Source organism: Lactuca sativa, chromosome 6, assembly GCF_002870075.4.
Source record: "Lactuca sativa cultivar Salinas chromosome 6, Lsat_Salinas_v11, whole genome shotgun sequence".
NCBI lineage: Eukaryota > Viridiplantae > Streptophyta > Magnoliopsida > Asterales > Asteraceae > Lactuca > Lactuca sativa.
The window spans coordinates 63,386,927-63,395,467 of NC_056628.2; positions in this window are offsets into that span (position 1 = coordinate 63,386,927).

An 8,541-nucleotide genomic window follows, 5' to 3' on the forward strand; every position below is an offset into this window, starting at 1 on the left:
AATAAAATACTAACACTTAACCATAGTTTTAGGTGTATAACCTTATATTACATACAATTTTATTTTAACTTGTATTAGTATTTTTATAGTGAATTCGGGCTATGTGGAGTTTATTGGTGGATTTAGTCTCTAATCAATAACTAAATTAGTATAATCTATAATTTTTAGCAAAGTCCTTTTATGTTGCCATCAAACCTAGTAATTAAAAATAATGACTTTTAGAGAGAGAAACTAATTCATTGACTTATTATATAATTAATAAATAGCAATAAATGAATTTATTAATATGTTATGAAAATAATATATTAATTAAAAAACAATTATTTTATTAATAATCAATCATAAATTAATTAGAATCACTTTCGGGATTAATTGGATTAATTAAAGTGCAGTGACTAGTTGGTTATTTATTGAAAGTTCAAGCAGGAAGGATCTAGAACCCCCATGGGATGGGCTTGGATAAGAATATAAGGCAACTTGATTATTATATTAATTAATATAGGTCTTATCCCAAAAACCCTAGCTTTGGCCCCAAGTTCCTTCAGTTATATAAACTCCTCCCTAGCCTCATTATTTCGTGCACTCTTTTCCTCCACGACAGGGCCGAAATTTTACTCTCACCTCTCCTCTGTTTTTAAGCCACCGTGTTACTAGGGTTAGGTGTGAACCATCAAAGGCACAAGATTTCTGGTACTAGCTTCCAAGTAATTTCAAGAAGGGTTTTGTGTTGATTATCTACTAGCATAATCAAAAGGTATGTTTTTTTGTACCCTTCTATTATTTTTGAAAATACTAGCGTAACAATAGGGTTCTTTATATTCAATAGATTATTTCATTCAATAGTGAAAACTTAGATCCTTAGGGTGTATGCGGATTTTGGGTTTGTGTTTTTCCGCCAACAAAGAGTTTTTGTTACATAAAATCGAACAATGGTATCAGAGCGTATGTTTTCAGTTGATTTGCATAATAGTTGAATAGATCAAGATTAGGGTTTATAGAAATTAAACCCTAAGGGATTAAAATTCTGACTTGGGCTAGGGTTCTTGAAACCCTAGCCTCCACCCTAATCTTCGAAATTTCTAGGGTTTCCTAGTGTTTTCTAATTTGATAATTATTTTTTTTAATTGTTTAAATTAAGATAATTAAATAAAATTGGATAACTCGTCTCCATTGAATTTTCGAAAAACCTAGATGGGAAGGGATTAGGATTAAACATAAATTATTTAATTAATTGTTAATATTAAATAATTATTTAATCCTTATAAGATTTAAATTAATTTAATTAATTGTTAATAAAAAGCTAAAAATTAAATATTAATTGGTTTATTTTAAATTAAATTATAATATTAATTTCAATTTAAACTTAGTAATTTGAAAAAGTTTTAAAATACACCTTTTATATATATATATATATATATATATATATATATATATATATATATATATATATATATATATATATATATATATATATATTACTTATTATGCAAATTTGGTTAAAGGCTGAAAATTAAGAGGTCCAAAAAATTAGTGCATCATGTACAATGACTTTATGCATTAAAAGAATACTGAATCTTATCCGGTCAACATTTATGAAAAAGTCAAATAAGATGATAATAAGATTTTGAATTTGTCAAAGTTTGACCAAGTGTTCCTCATATCCAATTGAATTGGTAAATACTAAATCTTAACCGGTCAACATTTATGAAAATGTCAAATAAGATGATGATAAGATTTTGAATGGGTCAAACTTTGACCAAGTGTTCCTCATATCCAATTGAATCGGTAAATACTGAATCTTATCCGGTCAACATTAATGAAAAAGTCAAATAAGATGATGATAAGATTTTGAATGGGTCAAAGTTTGACCAAGTATTCTTCATATCCATTTGAATCGGTCTAATACGATGTACACGTTATAAAACATTTCATATAAACTGGAAGAGGCACATTGATCTAGCATTCGTCTATCATGAATGTCTAGCCATTGACCGCAAAACCTTGGTTCTCTCTTATGCTCGCTGTCTCCTCCTTTGGTTTTTCTTTCTACTAAAATCGAATGAACCAAAAATGTCTTACGTTTAATCCTAGCCCATGTATAAGAAATCTATATCTGTTCGTCATTTTATTTAACAAATTTTTTATGTCATTTTGTTGATCCGCACCTGTCGCTTTGCGCGGGTAAACGGCTAGTGTATATATATATATATATATATATATATATAATTAAAATTTTAATATATATTATACGTATAAGACAAAGTCAGTCAAATCACTAGTACGCCTCATTCACAAAGCCATAGTATACGGGGAGTTTAAGGAAGCGGCCTATAAAATGACCTTCGTTAGGTATCAATTCTTACCCACCGCTCTCCTGTATGGGGGAGGGTCGTTAGCCGAACGGGTTTAATAGGACATAATATCATTAATAAGTATAATTTCATAAAAGTAACTAATTTTTTTATAAAATCTCACTCTTAGTTACTTTAAGAAGAATGTGATAGTATGCTAATCCATAAAATTGCACATTAAACTTTATAGTAGTTAATGGAGCATGTGTGGTTAACCGGAACACTAATAGTGACTATAAAGAGTTATAATAGGCATCTTGGAAATTATCATTGACTAATGGAGCGTGTGTGATTAACCGACATATTAATATGAGATGATAAATGACATCAAGAGTTCCAAGCATATTTGTATGGTTATCCACATCTTGTTTGTTATTATCGGCATCCCAATCACAAATAGAATAGCATAATCTGAGATTATACATACCATTGATAGATTCAATGAATCTCAAAAGATCTAGGATTTTCATAGTTCAAAATTGGTAAATTGCTTTTACCTACCTTCATAAATTCACAATAAGATTACGGCATCCCTCTTCTTAGTTATGAATTGTTATTTTGGATCCTAGCCTTAATCGTTTATTATGGGTTAAAATATTAAGGAATATTGTCATCTAACTAAAACTATTCTTTTTTTCTATAAATGTCTACTCTTGGTGATGCTTCTATTCCATCGTCGTCTACCCACCACTTGATGTAACATGTCATAGGACTTAGTCTCTTTTGTCGAAACTTAGATAATCAGAGTGTCAGGAGCAACTCTATTATCCAGTTCTATGTATGTGTTATGGTCTGAACAATGTAATCATTCTTCCTATGTATAGGAGAATTTAATGACAAAATACTTGACGGATTGTTCAACCTAAGATAGCTTTATTCTTGTTTACTTCACTTTTTATTTCCTTTCATATCAAACATTCCTCTTGTTCATTTATTGTCTTTACTTTGACCTAACTCTTCATTCATGTCTTGAATATTTTGTTGATTTCATTACTTCAAACTTGAATAGTCTTGTCAAACTTGACTGCAACTCCTCTTAGTAAGCAGACATTGATCTTAAGCATTAACTCAAGGTTTTAGTTTTAAACCTTGTCCCTGCGCATCAGATCCCTTGAACTCACAATTGGTATCAGAGCTTGAGTGATTGTCCTTTGAATCCATAAGATCATATTATAGTTGGTTTGAAATTACCTTGGTATTTCAACCATTTCTGTGTTCAGGATAAAAGATCTTCTATATACCACTTTTGCTTGAAGATATCTTAACTTCAATGGTTGCTTCTAATACTCAACAAATGTATTCAATGAAAATTGCAAATAGCGTGGGTTGCCCTACACGAGCCCCACTTCTAGTTGTTGAAGAATATGATAATTGGAAATTCAAAATGGAAAGGTTTTTACTAGGTAAAGATAAAGGTGAAGCTATCTGCAGATCCGTCAAAGAAGGTCCTCATGTTCTAGTCAGAACAACTATTACAAATGTTGTTGCTCAACTCATTGGTCAAGATGAACAACGCCCAGCTCCTTTCATTGCTGATGATATTGAGAAGATGCATGTTGAACAAGTGGCATTTTTTGAAATGGTGTTTGGTGCCCTACCATCTCTCTTCGAACACATTAAGTTGTGTAAATATGCCAAAGAGATTTGGGATACTCTTCAAGATCTGTTAGAAGGTTCGAAAAACATGAAGGATAAGCGCCTAACCTCTATCATTAATGAGTTTGATACGTTCACAACTACTCCTAGTGAATCAGTTTCCTTAGCCTCCAACCGATATCGAATCGTCGTTAACAACATGAGTGCTCAAGGGATTGTCCGAACTCCTTTGGACTAGAATCTCAAGTTCATCAACAGTCTCGGTAAAGGATGGGGAAATATGAAAATTTGTCTTTAAAGCAATGGTTCTCTAAAGAAGGTGAAGCTTTATCAACTATTTGATTAACTTCAAGGTCATGAGTCAAACGTTGCTCAGACCTTAAAAAAAATTTGGAGGTCCTCTCACTCTTGTCAGCTCCTTTGAACCGCCCATTTCTAACTTACCTACCTCGGACCCCTTTAAATCTATCCTTACACTTATTCAACCCTCTTCACCCATCGCACCCACTCATAACTTTCTTGTTGATAGTAATCCTGATTCCGAACCTATGGACTCTGAACTTCGTTTTCAATAGCAGTTTGCACTACTCTCCATGAAATACAAACATCCTTTTAACCCTTCTCACAAACCATACCAAAATCGCTTTAATGCTCCTCACCAAAAGAATCCTCAACCATACTCTGCTTCGGAACCTCAATCCACTTCGGAAAATCCACCAGCCTATAAACCCAATCTCACTAAACCAAACTCCACCCCGGAACCTCAACATCTTCCAAAATATGACAAACTAAAAATTATATGTCACAAATGTGGTTATGCTAATCATTATGCAAAGGACTGTTTGGCTGATGTTCCACAAAAAACAAAAATCAAGGATTCTGCTTACTATGAACGAAGAGCTCAGGAGATGGCTGAAAGTGAAAATGCTTTTGTTTCGACTGTATCAAGAGATATGGAAGGATACTAGTCCTTCATAAATGATGATGTTATAGGAAACGGAAGAAACATGTGTCTGATGGCAAGACAAACAATTGAATGTGATGAAGGCTATTGGTCGTCTGGGTTGGAAGATAATGATGATGGTGTTGAACCAAACTACTGCTACATGGCCACAAATGATCCACCAGGTCGAAGCAATCTTCAACAGGTAAAATCCATGATCACTGAAAATAATTTTGATTTATCTCTTTGTGAATCCTATCTAAACTAGATCCAAACAGATATGAATACCATCTATAGAGCCTATGAGTCTGCCATAGAAGCTAGTGAGATGAAGGACAGTGAACTGAGTCGTCTTAGGTTATGTTTCGAGGATAAGAAGTTAAAAATAGAATCTTTAGAACGTGAACTTGTAATGTCAAAAGACGAATGTATCATTTTGAAAGATAAATGTGAAATCACCTATTCTGAAAGAAATGTCTTGATTTTGGATAACAAACTTCTTACTGCTAAAATAGATGCTTTGAATAATTCCATTGACATTCTTGAAGCAAATGCACGGATGACACATAATTTTCGTCATCCTTGGTTAAAAGCACCAGGCCTAGGAAGCGAGTTTCCAAAGCCCATCGCTAGTCCCTTGAAGGAGTTACAAAGCTTATCTTTTATGGGAGATATTCTGAACCACCAACATTTGGACACCCCTGTTTCTCCCTTGTCACCCCATCTTGAGACATCTGACAAATTTTCATCTCTTATTCCTGAGTTTCAACCAATAGTTGTCAAGTGTCCTGATTCCATGCCTCTTCCGCCTCTCACAAAGCTGGACCTGAATCACACCACGAAATTCCACCATCGTGTCTTTGTATAGATCTTGTTCCGAAACACAGTCATCCTAACAATTGTGTTGTCGAGGAAATAATTCCAGTGATAACTGAACAAGTTACTTCTGAGTTTACATGGGCACCCTTAGATGATAACTTTGAAACCTCAAGCAATGTCTCCTCTGATTCATGTGAATCAAATTCCCTAGTGATTTCCAAAACAAACTTGGTCCCTATCAAGCCCAAGTTTAACAATCCCTCCCATGGTCAAACTTCTAAGTTAACATCTGACTCCAAGAAGAAACCCTCATTGAATAGGAAAGATGTCATTGATCCAAAAAAGGAAGCTAAAAATGCCACTAAAAAGGAAGTTAGGTAAAGACAAAATTATAGGTTTCTTGAGAACTCAAAAAGGAATGCACCCAGGAGCGGTAGCAAACCTTCATCCCAAAATCATAAAACATTTGTTCCTTTTAAGATTCTTCAAATAAAATCCAATCTTCCTAGCCAGTCAAAATCTAAAGAAGTTGTTGATCACACTCCTAAAATGCAAGTTTCATGTGCTCAACCCATCTGAAATGACCCTTCTCGGACTGATTCATCCGTTTTTATAGCCAAAATTGATGGTATAATTTTCAAACCTTAATCCATTTCAAAATCAAATGTACCATCAAACAAAGAAAGATTTTCAAAGAAACCAATTTCACAAAAATCTTTAAAACAAAAACTTGTTTGGAAAATAAAAAAATTTGTGACTCTGAACGTGACAGTGATACCAACTGCTCCGGAGGCCACATGTCCGAAGAAAGTCATTCCGAAACTCCATGTCATAGAATATGATTATTGGATAAATGAGAAGACCATGACGTTTTGTTTGTTTCCTAAAAAATTTCGGAACAAATCCAACATAACAACCACTGTTGTCCAAAAAATACAATCCAAGTCCACAGTCCGTAGTCTTGTCCCAAAACCTAACTCGAAGCCTAAAAGCTCCACCACTCACTGATTTTGCAGGAGCTCTGTGCTTCGGAGCAAGAAACAATCTGGTATATTGATAGTGCTTGATCCATGCACATGACGGGGCAAATGGACTTTCTGCGAGATCTCAAACTTTCTACCAATGTTGGTTACGTGACATATGACAACAACTTCAATTCTCAAATTCGTGGTTATGGCATCCTCACCAATGGAAACTTCTCAATTTCGAACGTGGCTTATGTAGCTGACTAAAAGCATAACCTAATAAGTGTTGCTCAACTCACCGAATCAAATCATTTAGTTGAATTTTGCAAGAAACACATCTATGTTATGACTGAAGACCGAAGCGAATGTTTGATAAAGTCAAATCGCAACAAGAACATGATCCCGCTCGACATCAACATGATCAATGGCAAACCTCAGATCTTCCTTCTCTCCAAAGTTGTTCCTGATGTAAGCTGGTTATGGCACCGAAGGCTTGCTCATCTGAATTTTCGATACATGAATGATCTTGTGTCTTGCAAAATGGTTAGAGGACTACCACTCCTTAAGTTTGAAAATGATCATTTATGTGCTACATGTGAGTGTGGAAAGAAATCAAAGAAGGTTCATTCTGTCACCATCGAAAAATCAATGTTGGATCCATTGGAACATCTTCATATTGATCTATGTGGACCATCAACTGTAGAGAGTCTTCATCACAAGAAATACATTCGTGTGATTGTTGATGATTTTACAAGGTTTACTTGGGTCTTATTTCTTAGGCTAAAGTCTCAAACAGCCTCCAAACTCATCAACTTCATCAAAGGAATTGAAGTTCTCGTCAAACTACCTGTTCGTCGTATCTGAAGTAATAATGGTTTAGAATTCGCCAATGGCACCATTCAAAAATTCCTCACCGAGAAAAGAATTGATCACAACTTCTCTACTCCTTACACTCCATAACAGAATCGTGTAGTCAAAAGATGCAATAGAAAACTAGTAGAAGCTGCTCGATCCATGCTTAACTTTGCAAATTTGCCACTATACCTCTGGGCCGAAGTCGTATCAAATGCTTGCTTCACTCAAAATTGGAGTATCATCAATCAATGCTTCAATATCACACCGTATGAAGCCATGAATGGCCGGAAGCCAAACATTTCATTTCTTCATGTTTTTGGATGTCGATGCTTCATCAAGAATAACCGTGATAAGCTAACCAAATTTAACCCCAAAGATGATGAGGCCATCTTCCTTGGATACTCTGCTAAATCAAAGGCTTATCGAGTTCTTAACCAACAAACTCGTGTTTTGGAAGAAAGCTTTGATGTAACTTTCGATGATAACTTTGTTCGGAATTCAGGTCCTACTCATGTGACTACTCACATCATGGAGTCTGATGATCCAGCACCAGGACATCCGAACCAGCAAACAATCTATGAAGTTCACTTTGAGGCCTTGTTCGGACCCTCATAAACGGCTTTTGATTCGGAATCACGAAAAACACTAATAACATCCAAATCTCCGGTCTCCCAAAATGTTTCAGGTCAGACACCTAGTCTTCCTCCATTTGGTTCCAAACCATTTCAACATTCTCATGTTGAGGGGGGGAGTGGTCAACCTTCCCTTGAATCAAATTTGGATGGATTCCTTGATGCAGCTGCCGAATTTGACTCAAATCCAATCAACAACGATGATGATGTAAATTTCTTTGACCTCCCACCTGATGACGACATCAACCTATCCGGTTCAGAAGTTCAGGGGGAGCATTTTCCTCAAATTCAAACCATTCAGGGGAGCAACACAACTCCATTGTCAATATCGAATATTCAGCTGCTCAAGAACTACCAAGACTTCATATCTGGACTCGGTA